Source organism: Camelus bactrianus, chromosome 25, assembly GCF_048773025.1.
Source record: "Camelus bactrianus isolate YW-2024 breed Bactrian camel chromosome 25, ASM4877302v1, whole genome shotgun sequence".
Lineage (NCBI taxonomy): Eukaryota > Metazoa > Chordata > Mammalia > Artiodactyla > Camelidae > Camelus > Camelus bactrianus.
The window spans coordinates 24656762-24679193 of NC_133563.1; the positions used below are offsets into that span (position 1 = coordinate 24656762).

Consider the following 22432-nt stretch of genomic DNA (forward strand, 5'->3'; position numbering starts at 1 on the left):
ACTGTGGAGATCATTTTATACTGTATAAAATTATTGAATTACTATGTTGAACACCTGAAACTAATACAATATTGTATGTTCATCATAACTCAATAAAAATAAAGAATTCCTCATGTGATTTTAATGGGCAGCCAGAGCTGAGACTCATTGGCAAACTTTTTTTAAATAATGAGACATAGACATTAAATAAAGTGAATTGTAAGTATTTACTTTGAGAAATATGTTTTAAAAACAAACAAAATAAACAGAAAGCAATAAAGATGTGAGTTTTTCAGAAATGATACTCAAATATCTCATTTTACCCTAGTAAATTAGGCGTCAGATAATTTAAGTGACTTACTCAGAGCTGCAACAGTGATATCAATGCAAAATATATACATAAATTTTCCCTTGCCTTTGTAGATAGTATTTCTTATAAATATTATTATTATTATGGTAATTATAATTATTACATAATTAAATATATGTAAAGGTAATTATTATGAAACTATATTATGTTTATAGTTTCCTGAAATTAATGAGGTGATCTCACATACTGATTTTAAGGTGAAAAAGTAAGAGTTACCTTTTAAAAAATAGTACTTACTCCTCATGGGAGAGATGTATTAATACAGGTCAGGGGTATATTTCCTGAATGGATAGAATCTTGGCACAAGTCTAAGACCTGGTGAAAACAAAGTGCAGTTGGGAACTGATTCTCTCTCTGAAAAAAATACTTTAAATAATTTTGGGGGCAGTGTTTCTCAAAGCATGATACTGCAAATTACACCTATAGTAGTATAATATAATAGTCAAAAATGCAGATTCATTGTCTGGGGCAGGATGGAGAGCCAAAATTTAAGAACAATTGCTCTAGTCTGAATCAGGTGGTCTCAGGAACAGACTGTGAAAAACATAGCTCTGTTTATGATACAGTGTTTTTTTTTTTACTTTATAAATAACTAGCCTACTGTGCTCACATAGGAACTGAGTGAAATATTCAGCACAGGGCACCATTTCTGAGCATGGTTTTAGCTAAGCCTCCGCAATGTGATTCCTATTCAGAAGTGGTGCCTTGGAAATCTCAGTGCCAGTTCATAAGATAGCTGGTGCTTACTGAGCAGGGAGATTAACAGAAGAAAACACCATCTTTTAATCTCTCCTAGACTTTCAGACTCCTACCACCCAGAATTCCTCTTCTCCTGCCAAAATAAAGATAAAGAAGCTTAACTGATGCCCAGTTCTATTTCTAATCTCCCTGTGGCTTTTAAAATTCATTTTGGGACTTGGTCCTTGAGTACCTGTTCTCTAATCTCTGTAGCTGCTATATTTCTACATGGATAATGAGGAGTTTCTAAAGTTGCAAGACTATTGAAGAAATATCTATATAAAGAGTAGGGAAATATCACTCCAAGAAAGCATAGTTAAACAGAAAAGTCAAGCCCGATTTGATTGCAATCTTGCTTAGCAATTGTGGAATACCTTTATATCTGCAATCACTGTTTTTATAGTGATTCTACAAAATGAATCATACAAGGGTTCATAAGAAATCAATTTAACTTCTGTTTTTTTCATACTCAAAGCAACTGTCTATTCCACTCTAGAGTCCAAATTAAATAATCTTTAGATTGTAGAATAGAGCCCCTATTTCTTAACATCTTATCATAATCTTCACCCAATTAAGCCATAATCTTTTCATTCCTTTGTAACTCCATTCACCTTCCATAATATATAATTTCAAGCTGGTCATGCATCCCTCATTTGCCTTTTTTCACCTTCGTCTAAGATCTCACTGAATTTACGCTTTATGGAACTCATCCAACTATAGATTTATCATATCTTTATTTATTTGTTTTTTTTTCTCTTACTATAGAATACAGCAGGGCAGGACTGTGACTTTTAAAATTTCAAATACTATTCCATTATCACTTCCTGACACATTTAGAACTTGGTCTACATGGTACATTTAGTACATAGTCCTGTTTTCCACATAGGAATGATTATACTTAAACAGCCTGTGAAAAATTACCCAAGCAAGTATTAGAAAGAATAATTAAACTCCTTACCCACAGAAAGTGAGATAATATATGTTTTTTTTTAAAGAGTAATTAAAATGTTTTCAATTTTATTTTTTTCATTTGGGTCATTTCTAATGCTTACCCGGACCATTTGTTTCTTTCGGATGCTAGAGAAATAACTAATATTTCATTTCATGACTCAAATACAGACTTGGTGACTTAAGAAAATGTCATCAAGTGACAACTTGGATCTATTTGCACACATGTATCCAATATGAGCTTTTATGGGACTAATGACAGTTTTGCCTTTTGCCAAATTTAGGCATTTGCGCTGATCTCAATTGCCATTGGAAGCAAGATTGCTGGGAAAAAATCATGTCTCTGATGAGACTCAGAAATAAAATGTATTGAATAATTTGTGGTTTTAGTTTAGGTCCTACCGTTTATTCTTTGTTACAAAATGACCACATACAATTTGACGTATTTGTGCACCATAATTAATAGCACCTGCCCCAGGAAGTGTCGTACAGCAGAGCCCTCCAAGGATCCCATCATTGGCCACACATGACATGAACTCAAACTATTGAATGTCCTCATGGAAAAAGCAGACGGAAACTGACAGTACATTTGGAGCGTAATTCCCCTCTGGAGTTCATAGTGAGTCAGCAGAACAGTCATCAGAGGAATGACTATACCTTGAAATCACTCAGGAGGTGGGGGATACTCATCCTTAAGTAAATTATTGTTATAAGAAAACAACCTATAGATTATATATTTTGGAAATCTTCTTTGAGGAAAGTACAGAGAGGCACCTATAGAAACGAGGAGAATACAAATATTCAAAATCCAGGTGAGAAGCGGTCTCTGAAGCCCATGGGCATTTCAGTCTATGGGTGACTCAATGCCTACTATCTTCACTCCCTCACTTCCCATTTATTCTTTAGTATCTGCTATCCAGGTTTGGCCCTTATGTGATGATACACATTGCTTCTTGCCTACTTTAATGGCTATTCTGCCCCCTTCCTCAATATTACTAAGACTATCATTTTTATCTGACTTGCCATCCAGGTAAAATAAAAAGACTATATCCTTAGGAGTGTTTGGGGACAAAAACCATTAAACATCCTTTACAAGTAATATACATTTTCCTTCAAAAGTGGCTAGCCAACTGGTAGGTAAGGTAGGTGATGGACTTTGTGACTTGTTATGAACGACACCTCTGAAATGGCTCTTACTTAAAACTCCCTTTGGGCTTTCCAGACATTCTGCTAAAGTGACTAAAATGTCACCATTATTGATACATTCCATTGACTATAAAATAAAATATGTATGCATTGTCCGAATTCACATAAATATGGGTTTATTATTTTAACTTACCAGCAATAACATTCAATATCTTATCAACAGAATGGAAAAAATCCAAATCTTATTAGTAGAATGGAAGAAAATTAAAGGTACTCTGAATGTCCCTAACTCCACTGAACAAGATCGATGTTTAACAAAATAAGATTAAAATAGTTTATAACTGTCTTCCTGAACTAGTAATATAAGGTCTTGGTCAAGCACTAAGGAAAATGTTTAAAATTGCAATTAAATACTATTCCATCTAAAAATTAAGAAAAAAAAAACCTTCCTTTGTATGTGCTTTGGGAAATGGAGGTATTAACAGCAATGATATCCAGAGGGATCTCAAAAGAAACAATAAACAACATCTTAGCCTGAGAACCCAGAATCCTAGGAAGGAAGGAATGGCTACTGAGAAATCTAGTTTCAGTAAAGTCTTTTGCAACAAGAGGATAAACCCTCTGTCAAAGTGGTAGAATGAAAGTCCTTCCTATTTCAGAGGTAGGATATCTTTTTATCGCTTATCTACTTAAAGAAAGAATTAGCAAAGATGTATTATACTGATAATTTGAGAGGGGCTAAAGAATATATTCATGAATTTAATAATATCCATTGAAATGAAGGTAAGACTTACCCTTGAAAGCATGAGTAATTAAGTCAAAAATGATAATCATTATGAACTAAACAGACTGCTTCCGGGCACACACAAGCTTGAATCAAGCCAACCACCCGTCCCCACAAATTTTAGACTTAACTCAGGATATATGCTTTTTTCCATTTAATTCATCTCTTTCATGCTCTTTCAGAGTTTCCAGCAGGCATATCAAAGCGTTAGTGTTCTTCACTAAGACATACTTCACCCTCAATAATATCAACATTTGTATTTTTCTCTGAAAGAAAATGGTCATTCGCAAATCACAGAATCTAGGGTGGGAACAAGCCTTAGAGCACACTTGTGTTTCTGAATTGAAGTCTGTAAAAACAATTAACATGAATTCCTTTGGAAACTGTGGGCCTTCTTGTTCTAAAAAATACATGTATCTGTATGCACATAAGCACGCACGTGCATGCGCGCGCGCGCGCACACACACACACACACACACACAGATACACACCCGTTTGATACAACTGCTTTGTTCACAAATTGCCTGAAACTCTTCTACAAACCCCTTGGATTAACAGATTCTCAGGGAACAATTCTAATCATAGGGAGGTTACAGCCTCTCAAGTCTTCCTCTACTATTTGATACCTGAATAGTCTCAATCAAGCTCTTCTCCTTTATTTCTGCAATTTGAATCTTACATGATTAAAATCCAAAATTGTCCTGTGGATTAATTTGCCTCTGCCTTTTGAAAATCTAGTTTTCTGTCTCAAAAAATTTTTTAGACTTTATTTTGGATTTGGTAGCTATGGTATAGTAATAACTGTTATAATGGATAATTGTTTGGAATACATTAATTTTAGAGAAGAATTAAATGTTAAATTAGAGAAAAAATGAATTAGAAAATGAGGATCAATTCATAATTTCTGGAGTTCGGTAATTGAACGAAGCTATATGTTACAAACGAATGATCACAGGACAGAAAATCAGGAAATCAAATCCTTATTCTCGATTATACTGTCACACATTAGCCAAGTATGTCTCAGAAATCCTGAATTTGAAATATTTTTTCTCCTTTCTTCTTTTTCTTCTCCCTTCCTTCCTTCCTCTCTTCCTTCCTTTCTTTCTTTCCCTCTCTCTTCCTTTGTCCAGTCTATGATAGCAGCCTTTAACATAATGTTATACAGAAGCCCGAAATATGAGGTGAAAATGACATTTTATTAGTATAACTATTCTGCATGTAGTGAATCAGTCACTATCTTAGAAGACTGATTTCATGAACATAAATATTTGAAATATTGAATTATGGAATATATACTATTTTTATTCACTCTTACAAGCAACACACTTTGAGTAAAAGGTTCAGCAGATTCTTTAAAGCACTTGGTGGGCCCATAAAGAGGAGTGTTTACTCTGTCAAACTTCTTGTGTTATAATAAGGTGACCATTAAATCAGACAGATCTGAATATCAAATGTGGCCCTGACATTTGTAAGCCATGTGACCTTGAACAAGTTCTTTAAATTTCCTAATTCTTTATTTTGTGTCTTTCAAGTGAAAAAAATAATAACACTACCTTTCTAGGATGATGTTAATGTTAAACAAATGTTAAAAGTAATCAGGTCAACTTTTAACACATAATAGAAAAGCAAAAATTAACATCTCCTTTTCTCTCTGAAACACTTACATTCCCTCAGTTTAAATTTCACAATACGTGCAATGAGTGTGCTATACCAGACTAATTCAACCTCACAAGCTCAGAATTCTCCAGCTAGTTGCCTCAACAGGTAAGTAGGACTTTTGCACCTGGGCTGCATCACTCATGTACGTGCTACTCCCCTTGGCATCCCAATATCGCTTAGAGACATGGAACAAATCAAGTTCCCATGCATTTTATCATTGTCTGTAAGTGGCAGGAAGAACTGCAGAAACTGATACTAAAAACTGGACAAAGCTTAGGTTTCTTTAAATATCTCTCTGAAGGAAGAGGTCATGGCAGAATCAGCATACAGCACTTTCCACAAATTTCCATCTCTCCATCATTATTTCAACAACATTCCAGTAACGTATAGCATCGCCTACTACCAGGACTCAGTTTCCTTTGGTTGGAATGGGTTCCTGGGCTAATTTTTTAATGGTGAAAATTAGTTTTGAGCTTCAACCTCGTCAACCATGATTCAGATATCAGCCTGCCCTTTAGAGATTCTACAAAGACTAGCAGTTGCCCAACACTGGAAACCAGAGAGGAGATCATTCAGCTCTGCCTAAGATGTGGTAGAAATTCCTGTGGTTTCAGACCTTCGTGGTCTGAAAACTGAGGCTTTTGTGTGACCTTAGCATTCCCTTTGACTGCTGATTCTTTTGGGAACTCTATATGACTCACTGCCCTGATAGGACATTTCAAGCACTTACCAATGAGTTGGTACATAATGATAAAATGAATTTAAGTAGCATTATTGTTCCTTACCTCTGCTCGATTTCAAGATGAGGAACATTTCATGGGAATTCAGCATGAAATGGGAGAGGAGCAGCTTTCAACAGTCAAAACTTCATTGGAATAGAGCACACTTTGAACCCAGAACCAGTCTGTGATTAGCAGAATTGCTCTGGATTTTAGGCTAAGTATGGAAGATGAGAAAATATGTACCACCCAAATGAGGCCTAAGAAAACCCTAGATGAAATAGAGGTAGAGCAGAGAGAGATGAAGGGGGGAAAATTAACAGTGAAACATAGCATTTGCATGGCCTTAGGAAAGTCACCCTCTTGAAATAACTAATATTTATTGATTTATTTATATAGTGTAAGTAAATTTGACACGTAACTTGTGAGTTTTGTTTCTGTTTTCACGTGCTGCTCAACTTCACCTTATTTTGAGGGTCTCCTGTGGTGATTATTTATGAATTGTTTCTTTATTTTATCTAAAAATTGTCTTCTTTTATGTTTTGTGGCTGTGAGGAGCAACACGGACAATGCATTATACTAGAAAAGGGAGGTAGAATTATAATCAGGAGATATTATTGTCTCTCCCCTGGGTTGGCCATTAGCATACACATCATGTAGCGCAGTGGATTCTAGTTTTTCCATGAGAAAAAAAGGCCAACCTTCCAAAAGTTAATTCCTCAAAGCATCATTTTGTTGAAAATCTAACTTGACAAAATTATTAATCCACATTCATACATAAAATCTATTTGATGATGATTCATATCCTCATATATGTAAAACCTTATTATTATAAGAATGTTCTTGAATATATTTAATCAATATCAGCTTGTAAAAAACATTTTTAAAGGGCTGTTCAATTTGTCATACCCGAAGATTACTGGGTGACTTAGCTCTTCTCTTCAATTTTATTTTCTTATGACTGTAACTAAAATTTCATTTCACGTGTGATGTCATTTTATATTGCTTTCTTTTAAATCTTTTTTTAAAGTTGTTTGCAATTTTTCTAACACTTCAGCATTTTTTTAGTCTTCCCAAATTCTGATTAAAACTTTTTCATATTTTTATATTTCCTCACAAAAAATTTTGTTCATTTTAGCTCTTTATAAAACTTGCCGTGTTTAATGTTAATCTGGATGGTTTCAACGGTGTTTGAAGATTTCTGCAAAGAGTCATTAGGCTGGTTTTTATTTTGCTGTCAAAACACCTAATTAAGAAATCTTCACCAGTCTTTGCTCAGCTCCCTGCTGCTGGATCTTGAAAAAGGTGCAGAGCGAGGGGCCCCTCTGCTGGCAGAAACATAGACAGGAGATCGATGCAAAACACCATCTGGCTTGTCAATCTCAGAGAAGTTTTCGTATGAAGAAAGAAGGATGGCTAGTGGCAGGAGGAGGATTTGAAGACATATATGTCCTCGGATAAGAGACCCACACCTCTCACCTTAGCCTTGCCAATCTATCTCACCTCAATTGCTATGGACTTTAGAAGCAAACTACAGTATACATTTGAGTAAACCTGAATTAAATGAACTGGTTGTTTGGCCAAGTGATCCTTTGGGCAATGGACCTCTCAGCAAATCAAGGTCTCAGAATATTAATTTTGGTCATAAAATTAAAAGCTGTCTAATATTAAAACATTTTTATGGCTGAAATCAGTATCCCTCCAAGAATACATTTCACATAGGCTAAAACGGTAATTTCATGGCCTTTTCTCATTAATGTACTTCTGCATTCAGCAAATATTTCCTGAGTACCTGTCCTGTGCCAGGTGTTTATTTCAGGTGCTGAATGCACTTTGTTAAGAAATTTTCAAAAGCATTTTAATATTGTAGGTAACATGTCAGAAATCAGCATAAAGTACAGAAAAGAGGAAAAAAGACGGTACTGCTCAATTCTACCGTCTCAGTAGAAGTGGGAAGTGTGGGAGGTGGGATGGTGTCTGGAAAATGTTTCACGGAGGCAACTTTTGACATGATTTTTGCCAGTTGAAGTTGGAGAAGTGGATTCAAGAAGAAAGAGCACCAATGATAAGGCATACACAGCACGTAGTTGGTGTGATTAGCGGCAGAGTGCAGGCATGATGTGATGAGGAAACCGACTACAGAGGAAGGCGGTAGCCCAATTAGGAAGAAGCATGAGCAGCTGTGTAAGGGTTGAGGCGAGAGAAAACTAATAAACAGTTTTGACTGCAGGAATGCAATATTTTCAGAACTGTGGTAGATGACTGGAGTGGGCTAGGGTAAGATTTTTGGCAGGGACCAATAAAAACCCTATTGCATTAGGTCATCATGACCTAATGGGGTCACCCCTGACGACCCCAAGGATGAACTTGATGGTCATCAGGGATGAACTAACGCAATAGCTTTCATGTCACCATGTGCAGGCTGATGAGAGAAATATTTAGATGTTCAAAGTTGACACTTGGTTTATAACATGGTTCAACATCACAAAGAGGAAAATAAAAACAGGAGCAAATTTTATGGGGAAGAAACTAATTTGGTTATGTTGATTATAAAGTTCTGGGATATACTGACAAAGTCGGTGGACTTTCCACTGCGTACTCACCTAGCTGTGGAACTGCCTCAGACTAAAAGGGTTCAGCTGTGGTCATTGAACGTGATCCCATTCTTTGAAGATAGAGACTTTCTGGTAAGTGTATGCATTACATACTTGCTTCTTACTGCTTATTTTTATTCCTGGCTCTCATCTACTCTTCATGAGAAGGAAAAGAGAGGTAGATCCTAGCTAGAAGATAAATCCCTCTCAATGTTAGAAATCTGGAGGACATTTCTTATATTATGCTAACAGAGGGGAAGACGATTAGGAGCTCAACTCAGTGGCCTGTGAACCCCCGAGGCTAAGAGAGTATGTTACTTCTGGTCAAAAGAGAATCTTCAGTTCCAAGCAGATCCCAAGATACTCCAATAGCTCACAACACATGAAACCAGTGAGTTGAGCAGGGTTAATCTTTTTCTGAAGAACACTATATTCATGGCTTTTGTCAGTCACCACTAGGTATGTCTAGCTGAATCTCTCTCCATCCCATTCTAAACACCGTTACTTCTACACACATTCCTGTCACTAAAACCAGTCATTTTACTACTACAGAGTTCTACTGATTTAGGCAGTAGTCTAGTGACCTTCTACAGGGAGATTAATAAACTAGTGAGAGCAAAGTGTATTAGTTAGTGTGCAGAATATGATGCTATAAAACAAAAAGACACTGCAGTAATTACTCACACAAAATTGAAGTTTTATTTATCACTCATGTAACAAACAGTTCAGAATCAGCAGGGATCCATGGTGGGCCAGCAGCTCTGCCCTACAAGGTTGTCCAGGGTTCCAAGTTAATTCTATGTTACTCCATCACTCCTTTGGATTTTGGCCTTGTCTGCATAATTGAAGCCACCAATTTATCTGCCCCATGTTAATGTTCCAGTACCATGGAATATAAAAGAAAGCCAATAGCCAGTCATTTAAAGAGATGACCAGGAAGTTGAAAATAGCACTTCTGCTCATATCCCCTGGTTCAAATGTATTCATTTGCCACATCTAGCTGCAAAGAATCCTGAAAACTATTTTCATCTGACCAGTGATACACCCAGCTGAAATCAAGGAATTACGCTATTAAAAATCAGAAAGGAAGAGAAGACACCAGAGGAAATTAACAAGGATATTTCTGAGAATATGTAAGTAGAACTATCCAGTGGACAGTACTTCACAACATTAAAAACGATCCGTATCTGACATCTTTGTGATGTTACTTCAATTTCAAGATAAACAAGTTATTATATAAAAACTTGAAAAGTGAATATAAGATGATTTGTTTTGACCAAGCACATACAAGGGAAGCTGGGGATTAAATGAAGTCAAAAATGAAAGAACTGAATTAAATATACCAAGATCTGGTGGCTTTATATTTGATTTGCAGCATATAGAACCTCACTAGGTTTTACGGTATTCTCAAATAGACTTATTCTGATGGGGTTAAATTTTATATTGGAGAGAAGATTTGGAGAAGGTTTCTGGTAAACTTGGTTCTTCCCTTATACATAATTGAGTTAGAAATGATTTTGTCATTAAAAAAAAAAAAAAGACCATATTTCTTTGTTTTTTCCTGTATAAAATGGGAGAAAAGGGGATATACTCCTTGGTGTAAGGAAATGGGGGGCAGGAGAAGGATAAGCCTCAAAAGGAGGGGCGGGAAGGGAATGTCGTTAAGGCAGCAAAACATTCTTGGTAAAAAGTTGGAGGAGAAGTCTCCACAGCCTCAGACATGAAGGCAGAGGTCGCCTTCTCAGTGCGGGGCTCTCCACTCAAGTGTTCAAAGGGAAATGTCGGCTTCTCTTCTTGGTTCTGTTGCAACCATTTCTGTGCTCACTCTGGGTTACCTTCTGCCTTATGTAGATAAGAGTGCTGCAGGGCTCGGAAGGCAGAGATTCGCTTGTGTGGGTTGAAAGTTAGCATCTCCAGCAGCAGCTGTGCTGCAGACTCCTCCATCCCAGGAACCACTGACTGCACTGGGCGCCGTCCTCTGGGGGTAAAGGCTCAGGGCAGAGATACATCTCAGGGCCAGTCATCCTCTGGGGGCAGCCCAATCAGGTCAAAGATTTTGCCTAACTCGTCAACTTCAGAGTTTCCACAGAACAGAGGCTTTCAACGAAACATCTCTGCAAAGATACAGCCAACGCTCCACATGTCCACAGGTGTTGCATACACAGACTGTAGAAGAACTTGCGGAGCACGGTACCAGAGTGTAACCACCACAGGTGTAAGTGCCATCTGGTAGCTGTAGATTCTGGCCAGGCCAAAGTCAGCCAGCTCGACTGTCCCACCACTTGTCACCAGAATGTATTCTGGCTTCAGGTCTTGGTGAACAATGCAGTTGGCATGAAGGAAATCTAGGCCTCTTAGAAACTGGCGCATCAGATCCTTGATGGTCTCCACTGGCAAGCCTGGTGGGGGTGCCTTGTCCAGATATGTCTTTAGGTCTTGATCCACGTGCTCAAATACCAGGGTCACTTTGGTCTCCCGGTCAGTTCAGGCTGTGGCACAGATGACCATCAGCCGTACAACACTGGGATGCTCAAAGGCCTCCAGGCGCCGCGGTAAGGCCGCTTCATGAACTGTGCTGATGGGCAGGCCCCCTCCAGCTCCTCCTCCACTGGGAACTCTCACGCTCTTGAGGGCCACAAAGTGGCCTCTGTGGGGATCACGGGCCTTGTACACTGTCCCACAGGCACCAACACCAATCTCAGCCACTGGCTCATATCGAGGGGTAGCCATTCTCACACCAGAGGAGACCCTCGTCCCGTTCCGGGAGCTGCAGGGGTGACCTGATATTGGGGCCCTGAAGCCACTTCCTGTGGCGCCACTCACTCGAGCTCTGTCTGAGGCAGCTGGATGCTACGGGCCCGACCACAGACACAAAATGATTTTGTCATTAAATATGCCCCGGTCATTCTGCCTTTTTGGATCATGGCTATCCTGTAAAGAGTGAGTTAAAACAGTTAATATAGGGTAAATTTTTACAAGGTCTAACTTGAAAGTCAAGGATAGAGATAATATAACAGAAGGAGAGAGGCATAAAGTTTCAAGAAAGATTTTTTTAATGATTGTTACTTTAGAACGAGGTGTTTCTTCCCTAGAAGAAAAGAACCAGTAGAGGGGAAATTGAAAACACAGAAAAGAGAGAAATGAAGTGAGAGAAGAAAGGGGTGGGGGAGAGAGAAGAGAGAAGAGGGGAAAAGGGAGAGAGAACACGGGGAAACTCAATGTTCAGAAGAGAATTCTCGGAGTATTGAGCTAAATAGAATAGATGAGGGGAAAGGTTTGACAGTTTAAAAAAAAAAAAAAGGAAGAAATCTTTCTCTAAAATGAGGCAGATTTCCACTTAAGAAAATTCCACCATTCCTCTCAACACCTTCCTTCCCAGGTGAGAGCTGACACCCAGGTAGGTCTAGCACCCAGTAAATACCTGAAATCAATCCTTTTAGGCTTTCTGAGTGGTTTACATGTTTTTAATAATTTTGTCATTTTTCTTTCCGGGTCCTCCTTGCCCTATTTAAACTTTTATGTTCTGAGTCAGTCATGCGTCTCTAACAGAACTAACTGAATGAGGTGCTATGTGACTGTCAGAGGCACTGTGCTCCTTTTAGCATATCTCCTGATTGCTTTTTTTTTTGCTTTATTAATTATGTTCTCTCATAACTCATTACATTTGTAAATTGGACATGACCTATCTCGAAACCTCCAAATCCTTCCCTGTGCCAGACGATACTTAGTGCTCAGGCTGCAAACTACTGCAGCATCCGAGCTAAACACACCATGTCTTGTCATTTTAATAAAAGCAGTAAAGACAAGAAAGTGTTCTCTACATGATCAAATCAAATCTTTATTACTCTCAAGTACAATGAAAGATTATTTCTCCTTCTTCAAAAAAAAAAAAAGAAAAAGAAAAAGAAAATCTCGGCTCATTGTGTTGAGCCCCATCCCAGTGACTCAGTCTTTTATAGTCTTGCTCATCAGTGCTGTTGTTCCCCGTTCACTGACAACTGAAACACTCACTATTTACTCCACCCCCAGAGACTTCTTGGGAAATATCAGGCAGCAGCAGATGGGAGCTATTGGAACCCAACCCAGATGCTGCTTTTCCAGACCACTGCCTGTAAAACCGTGAGTGTCACAAAGAGAGTGGAGCTCTGCTATGTTTTTCTTAATGGAGAAAGATAAAACAATCATCAAAGGAAAAAATATTGACCACAAAATATACTTTTCTAGCCAGAATTGTGTATACTATCCAAAGCCACTAAAGTGTCACCAACAGAAAAGTTACAACTGCTTTCCATCACCATCTAGCACCTTTATAATGCTTAGCTTTCAACTCTCAGCCATGGGGTCAGGTTAATTTCACATGCAATCAGTTCCACTGTTATTCCTGGGGACTCTAGGCATGACTTCTATAACATGCAATTTTTATCTGAGGGAGGCTCAATAAGAACATCAACAAATGGCCCAGAGAAATACACAGTCTTTTCTGCCATTTCTCAGCATCCCTGGGGGTACGTCAATACAGAGCACCCTGTTGTGCCTTTGTCAGAGAATGGTCCTGGGTGAACTAGACTCAGCCACCGATTCCTGCTTTCTGAGTGTCTGGATTTTTTTTTATTGTTTATCTTACTGACTTTTACTGATTCTAAATTAAAAAAAAAAAAAACAGAAAGCAATAAAGAAGAAAATTAAAATTACCCAAAACCCAACTACCCAGAAATAATTATTTTAAAAATTTAGTGTATTTCTCTTCTCTCCCTGTCTTTCTCTTTTACTTGAAATAAGAGAGAATATGGTAAATCACAAGAAATGTACGTAGTTCAGGGTGGTTAGATAGGAATTTCAGGGTATTGGCAGGAATCATATATGTTTAAAATCTTTTCTTTCTCCAAGACATAACAAAAAAACCTCATTAAAAAAGGGATATCATTTACTTATTAATAAAGCTTACAAATCAAAATGAAAAATGTTTTAAAGGTCTTGAGCCAGTGGCAAATTGCTTGCAATAATATCGAGAATGTGTTGAGAAAATTTTAATGCCAAAAAAATAAAACTGATAAAGAGCACAAATAGTGTGCACACACAAACACACACACACATACAAATTATACAGATACATACACAAATATATATATACATATACTTGTGTATATATATATACAGTATACATTTGTTACATATTCTATACATATGTAACATAATATTGGGGTTTATTTGCACTTTGTTGATTGATCATGAATGGACATCTGTGTAAAATGCTTCTTAGCAAATTTTTTGTGAGTTTGTGTGTTACCTATTGATGCTCTTTACCACTTTTACTTTTGGCATAAAAACATTTACATACTTTGATTCAGTAAATTGATGCTCAGGAACCTGTTCCGAGGGAACACTTAAAGATGTGCTGAAATATACATTTAAGCATATGCATGAACGCTTTATTTACAGTGGTGAAAAATGCAAAGCAGTCAAGTAAATGAAAATAGGAAATAAGTGATTTAAAAAACAAAATTCATCCAACATGATATGTTAAAATTTTTGCTTCTTCAACCTTTCTCTTTCACGCACTTATTGCTCTACGGGCCCCAAATTACACAGTCTATGAATTAGTTCCTTCCTCCAAGTTTTATTAGCATTTTAATTTCGCTGTAACTCAGATTAAGGACTATCATTGGGAAAGGAAGAAGCCCAACTTCAAATGTCAATCCTTGTTTATTGATGAAGCATCTCTCGTGTTAATCAGAGAAAGGGCCAGTCTCTGCCTTTTTCATTAGAAGACACCACTTACAGAGATAGAAAGACATAGAACTTTGTATGTAAAATAGCAGAAACAAGTGAAGTTTCTTTTTCTGTCTTCCTATCCTTTGTTTGTGCCACCCTCCTTTCCACTCTCCTACTCTACCTCCCCTTACAACTTCTGCAAAGGAATTTTCAGCCTGCTTGTTGACTCACTGACTCGGCACACAGGGTCCCTTCTAAAACACTATGATTCAGACCACTTTTTCTTCAAATTTGTTTTATACACTATCTGTGTCTGAATCACCTACTATGGGTTGGCGTTATGCCAGTCCTTAGAAGGAAGCAGAGCAAGAGAAAGTTCACGGTATTATTTTCATCTTGAATCCAACCGGCCCCAAAAGTTTCTCTACTCCTGAACATCAAAGATAAAAAAGCTAATAAATTATCTTATTTTAGCTAGCTTGAGTTAGATTCCTATTGACTTTCAAATCAAATAATTAACAAAATGTACAGAAATTGAGACCAGGACTTTATAGTTGAGAGTAACATACTCCAAAACAAGGAATGAACTGAGATCAGACAAATTGGAGACCCTTCGAGGGGAGAAGTAAGAGGGAGCTCCACTGGTAACACATTAGGAAAAGAGATGGTTAAACGTGTACCTGGATTTTAGTTCATGTGCACACCAAATCTAGAAGGGTAAAGAGCTTGGTAGAAAAGTGTTAGGACATTGGGATATGTTAGCTGTTTCTCGTGGTCTTCGATCCTACTAGAAAAGAACCAACTTCCATCTGATGTACGATGTCTGACATTGGAAAGAGTATTACATGCAGGTCTTTCTTTTTTTAAGAGAGGCCGTTTCCTATCTGATGTCGACCATCCTAGAGTATAGAGGATCATATATAAGCATTGGTCTCCTGGAGTTTAACAACAACAACAACAAAAAAAAACATTTTTCGCTAAGGTGATGTGCAAACAGACACTTAGGCAACAAATGCAGTGAGATAAATTTTTGGATCACGAATTTTCATAAAAACGTGTTATGTTGATTTTTTTACTCCACTCCTCCACTATCTCCTGCTCTTGACTCTACAAGGAAGAGGTAATAACACATTTTTTGTTTCCATTTTATGGGATGCACCCCTGTGATAGGAAAATGTTGAGCTGTGCCTTGATCACCTCTGCCTATTATTTTATTGTCACCAGGTCCAACAAGAATGGTTGTCATTACTCTGAGGGCTATAGGAAAAGATAGAAAGGATGGAAGACTATTGCTCAGAAAAAGAAACAAGCACGTGATTTATATTCAGCAATTATGGATTTATAACATTTTTGTAAGTAGTTTCTAATTCATAGTGTTTATTACCATCAAATTGAATAGTTGTCTAGTAGGGTGCTACATTTATATCTGAGAAACTCCAAATAGTTTTATGCAACAGGGTAAGGTTTTTTTTTTTTTTTTTAACTGTAAAGCAGTTCCTAGGACTAAATAATCTAGACAATTGAAATAGATGGTTTCCTGCACCCTATTATGTTCACTTAAAATGCCCTGGGTTATGTCATTGAATGGTCAGAGATAAATACACTTACCCCGGGTGGGGTGGGGCGTAACTACATGCTGCCAGATTGTGCAGCCAGGGAACTCAAAACGTTATCAGAGGACAGACAGCTGCCTACCTTAAGGAGGTAGCATGTGATGTCTTCTATACACCCAAACTCACTATTTTCTTTGCCCATCCTTGAAGTTTTAATGGTGTTCTCCCTGGATCTCTGCATTTTGAAAGGTTTTTCAGTGGCTCTATGTTTTACTTAACTGTAGGATGCAGGATGACCAGGAGCTACATTTGGCCTAACTGAGAAGCATGAAAATCACTTCAAAATCCTCTACTTAAAGCTGGAGTTGGTTACTAAATGTGGTTCTAAATTGTTCCCCTTGCGGAGGGGATAACTACCGTGTGTGTGTGTGTGTGTGTGTGTGTGTAAATGATTGTACTATATGACTGTAAATTTTATGTGTCAACTTGGATAGGCTATGGTGCCCAGCTGTTTGGTCCAACATGAGTCTAAGGTGTTACTTTGAAGGTATTTTCAGATGTGATTAACATTTACAACCAGTTGACTTTAAACAAAGGCAGTTACTTTCAACAATGTGTATGGGCTTTATCCAATCCATTGAAGATCTTAAGAGCAAAGACCTGTGGTTTCCTGAAGAAGGAACTCTATCTCAAAATGGCAATATAGAAAATGTTGCTTAAGTTTTCAGGCTGCTCACCTGACCTACAGATTTCAGACTTGCCAGCCCCTGCAATAGCATGAGCCAATTCCTTAAAATCTCTCTCACTCTGTCTGTAGAAAAATATATGTACTCATAAGTATATATATGAGTACAAACTTGGATATATATAAACTTGCATATTTATAAGGATATGTTTTTATAAGTAAGTAAACTTATAAAAGTTACATATTTATATAAACATGCAAGTTTATATAAGTATACAAATATATATATACGTATGTGTATATATACAGATATATATATAAAATATATATATAAAACAAACACTTTGTAAAACAACTTAGTAGTTTCTTAAATGTCAAATGTGAATCTACCATATGCTCCAATCATCCCACTCTTAATATTTACTCAAGCAAAAGGAGAGATGTACAGAGAAAAACTGGTACTTAAGTATTTATAGTAGCTCTACCTGTATTATCCAGAACCTAAATGTCCTTCAACAGGTGAATCATTAAGCATATTGTGGTAAAAAATCATACAATAGAATATACCCCAGAAATAAAAAATAGGAAGAATTATTGATACGTGATACTAATGGATGGATCTCAAAAATAATTATTCTAAGTGGAAGATGCCAGTCAAAAAGGCAGACATCCTATGCGATGTCCTTCACATACAAGCCCAGTGTATGCGTGAATTTGCATTTCCTAGACTTGTATATAAAGGGTATCGCAGAGTATTTATTTTTCAATAATAATTATTGGTTTATAAATGTGTTCCTCAAGACTATACTTTCAGGGATTATTTTTATAGTTCGTTATAAATGTGTTTCTCATTATTCTGCTTAACTCTGAGTTGCTTAAGAGCAGTGAAAAAGAAATTCATATTTATGTGCCCTGTTTTTACTTTACCAGATATGCAGTAGGCTTTTAATAAATGTTGGCTACATTATTCAACTTCTGAAAGATGGCATTTTCCAGATTCTTATAGGTAAATGATTTACCTACTTTTTAAAAAAATTCAAATTCTGGTTCATTAAACTGTAAAAACTATTCTAATTATATCTCAAATTCAAGGACATAACACAAACTCTGCTACTAGGAAATGAAAGGGCCTTACGGGCAAACTGGGAATGAGAGTTGGTCTCACTGAAACTTCTTTCTATTCATTTCTCAATTCATTCAAGTGTTGAAATCAAAACGTATGGATTTTCCCTCCTTTTTCAGAAACAACCAGATGACAATGTTGGCTGGCTTCATTAGTGCCCACAGTGACCCTCCGAGATTCCCAGACTCAACTCATGCAGGCTTCCGATGCAAACGCCAAGTACTGCTAGGAAGACAAGGGTAGGACTGTGGATGCCACAAACCCTTCTGTGGCTTTAGAATGACTGTTGTTTTAAGAAACAGCCTTCTCTGTGACCTGCCTGGTATTTCAGAGAGATGGTATGTCAGCCATCGTCAAGCAGACTTGGCATTAACATAAAGAGGAAATAGCTGAAGCAGTGAGTGCATTACTGGAAACGAGAAATCACTGTAGTAAAGGGTCCCCCACGCAAGTAAAAATGAGCCTTCAAAAGAGACTGTGCAATTTGCAGATCTTGGTTGAGAATGTGTCCTTTGAGATTCTCTTCCAGAGCTGAATTTCATAAACTGCTGAAAACAGAACCCTAAATGATACTTGTGATCATAAGAGTTTTTTTCCCTAACTGGGCACAAACCAAGTTCTACAAATCCACTCATCTCTCAAAATGCCTTTGGTTTGTCATTTTTGACATAGTTACCCTCGGTTGCTTCTTGTTCCATTCTCTGGTATTTGTGTTGGTGTTTGGAACACTTAAAAAATATTTTAAAGTTAATCAAGTTAATTGTAGCAAGACTGAGTTGGGAGCCCTGTATTGATAAAGATCATTTTGTTTTTCAACAGTGTCTTTCCTTTGAGGAAACAAAAGCTTAAATGATGGAACTTTTTAATCATGAAGATAAGTATCTTTTAAAAGGAAAGAAGGAAGAATATTGGGCATGCCATCTTTCTGGAAAACATTCCAATACTCACACATTCGCTTACTAACAATTTATAAGCAACTATGTGCCAGGCACTGAGATACCAGCGTGTATAAGAGGGAGGTTTAACATAGCTAAGAGAGATGGTCAGGTAAACATACAGTTGCTATAGAATGTTAATAGCGCCATCACTATGGAGAATTTCATAGGCGGAGGATCTTAACTGCTTTCTGTCCCTAACACACAAGAAGGATGATGCGGTTCCATCAGTAATAGTTGCTCCTGAGGACAAAAATGGAGAGAGATAGGAATGAAGAGAACAGTGTATGCAAACATAACAGGAAATACAGAAGCAACTAAATCTCACTCACATGGCTAGGACACAGAAGGCAGCAGATAGCGAAGTGGGTGTTTGTTAATTGTGTGGAGAACCAGTGGGATACAAATTCTGAAGCATCCTGTATGTCATAGTAAAAACTCTGTGCTTGACCAAGGTAAATGAGAACCACAGAAGGATTTTTACATAAAGATAACATGATATTTCTGTTTGGAAATTTCTTTCAGGTGGCAGTGTAGAGAAAAATCTGAAGAAGGGCAGCTCAAGGTGAGACATGAATAAAGCTGCACTGTAGTTTCAAAGGCTTGACATCAGTACAAGTTTGACGCTGCTTTTACTTCCAAAGACAACAGCCGTGAGGTGAAGCCCAACTGTGTTCTCAGTCATGACCAAAATCTTCTTTGAAGTTAAGCTAGGGAAATTGGGGGACTTTTCTATTAGTTATTTTGATACAGAAAACTCTGACAATTTTTTCTTGTATTTCCAGGGTACCTAAAAGTAAAATTGTGAATTATCCACCCTCGCCCTGTGTGACAAGGATGGAGAGTTCAATTGCTCTCACATTTTTAAGAGGTGCAGAGAGTGAGGAAACACTAGCATTTGTTTCCAGGAGCCCCTCAGACATGACACTTTGCTTCCCAGTGTAAGATGTGAATGAACTCTGTCAAAAGGAACCCACCATATCTGGCTGTTCTCTATTTGAAAAATGGGATAATAACTCTTACTTTGTAAGACCATTGTAAGAATTATAGACAATACATTCAGAGTGCACAGAATAATGCCCATTTTATAGTGGGTCTTTAATAAATCATAATTAGTTATTTGTATAAATTATTCTTTAAATTCTGTAAATTATTCTTATAAAAAGACGCTATGCCCCACAGGAACACCTGGGATAAGGACGTATGGAAATCTAAAGAGAAAACGGATGTGAGCAAGGAGGATTCAATTATGTTATTCACAATATTTCATAAAATCTGACAGCACTTCCTGATGCTCTGGAACATATGGTTTTTCAAAACGTGCAGTAGCAAAAGATACGATGGTGGAAGGAGCTGAGACAGATAAGTCTGTGTGGAGGCTGTGGTGTCCGACAGGACGGGAACTATCAGACGGGATTAGCAAACATGTAATAGCAGGAAGATAGCAGGGGTTGAAAGCACCAACAGAGGGAAGATAAATGTCGAAGAACTTAGAAATGAAGGGTAAAAATCCAATGTTATCTTATCACTGGAGTTGCTGAAAGACAACCACAGTGCTCCTATAAAGAAGCTTCCGGAACTGAAGCAGTCAAAGGAGGAAGCCAGGGAAATCCTGTGCGGTGACAGCTGAAGAAACCCACTTCAGGAATCCCCCCAGCAGACGGACTGAATGACCGCCTCTGCAAGGCAGACCACATGCTTGCTGGTTGCAGCCAGATGGTCAGCCCCAAGCCTCCAAGCCGGGCATGAGAAACTCGAAGCTCACCTGTGCTTCAAACGCAGACTTCCTCCCTTTTCAGACCTCTGAGATTTTCTACACAAAGTCAATCTTTTCCAGCACGACTGGGTCAATATCTTTTTATAGAGAATAAACATCTGCTGCTTTCTAGGAAACTCAGTCTGCTTAAATTCAGGAAGAACAGTCACTCAAGTCCCTCATTCCCACAGCCAGTGGGCTAGGCTCTGTGATGGTTTCTGGGGATAACACGATGAAAAAGACAAGTTACAGTGTCTATCCTTACAGGACACTGCATTCTAGTAAAGGAGACTAATATCAAACAATTGATCACACAATTAATTATTTAATGGTCAGTAAGGTCAAAAGTGGGGATACTAGGAGACTGTATACCATGGTGCTCACTATTGCTATTAGCAATAGAAAGCCATTGCATAATTAAAGACAGGGCCTGCCATGATTATATTTGCTTTTATTAAAGGGTGTCCTGGATGACCTCTTCAGAGCTGTTTCCAAATACTTACTGATCAAAACTCACTTCAGGCTGGCAGCCTGCCTTAGTCCTTTATGAGAACACCATTCACCTGGAAGCCACAGGTGTTCCTGCTGCTACACTGGAACCAACAGTTCGAAGCTATTGCCACCTCCCCTCTCAACACCCCTATCTTCTGTGCTCCAGAGATGCATGTGGGGTTGTGGTGGAATGAGGAAGAATGGCCCTCTCACCAACTGTGACTCACTTCGACTTGTGATTTGAATCTCATAAACCCTCCTCTTCCTCTAGAAACTCAAAACCTGTCCAGAAGACAAGGACAGGATAGACGGGCACTCCACACCTCCTTTCTTCCTTCATCTCTCTGATCTCTATACAGACCCAGCAGACTACTGTTGTGTGAAAACACGAACTTTCTCCATCTGCATGTACATTTAAAAAAAACCTTCATGCATATAAGTTCATACAAATGATTAGATTTTTTTATTTTTGTGTCTTACTCCATTCCTTGTAAAATAAACTCTAAGAAGCATCCATAAACATAGACTTAAATATAGGTATTTAATATATTTACCTAAAGTCATTGCCAAAAATGTGAAACACTATGAAGAAGATGGTTTAGACAAGTGGACACATCCTTTCAACCATAAAGATTTTCTCTTTTCTCTTTTAGAAATTATGATCTAATTTAAGAGTACATTTACTAGTTCCATTCTAGGAAATGTATTGATTACACAGGTCCTTTGATGATAGGAACTTAATATACCAATGAATAAGGGCACAGCATCTTTCCTTACTTGCATCTAGAGCCTGTCACCATTCTTATATAAGTAACAGATAAAAAGGTGCTTTCTGCAGGCTCACAGACATGGAATACAAACTTGTGGTTGCCAGGGGCGGGGGGTGGGAAGGGACAGACTGGGAGTTTAAGCTTTATAGATACTGACAGGTATATATAGAATAGATTTATACTGTTTATACTGTATAGCACAGGGAAATATATTCAAGATCTTGCAGTAGCTTATGGTGAAAAAGTATGAAAATGAAAATATGCATATTCAGGTATGACTGAAAAATTGTACTGTATGCCAGAAATTGACACAACATTGTAAACTGACTATAACCCAATTTTTAAAAATGGTGCTTTCTGAAATTAGCATTAGTCATCATAGAATCAGATATTTACATGATTATTTTTCTCCATGTCACTTATTGCTATCTGAAATTATACACACATGCACACACATATTATCTATCTA

General features: G+C 37.6%; 1 pseudogene; it reads right to left on the reverse strand.

Annotated features, from left to right (window-relative positions):
* Nucleotides 1–9623: 9623 nt before the first annotated feature.
* On the reverse strand, nucleotides 9624–12364 carry LOC105082979 (cyclin-dependent kinase 4 pseudogene; annotated as a pseudogene).
* Nucleotides 12365–22432: the final 10068 nt, after the last annotated feature.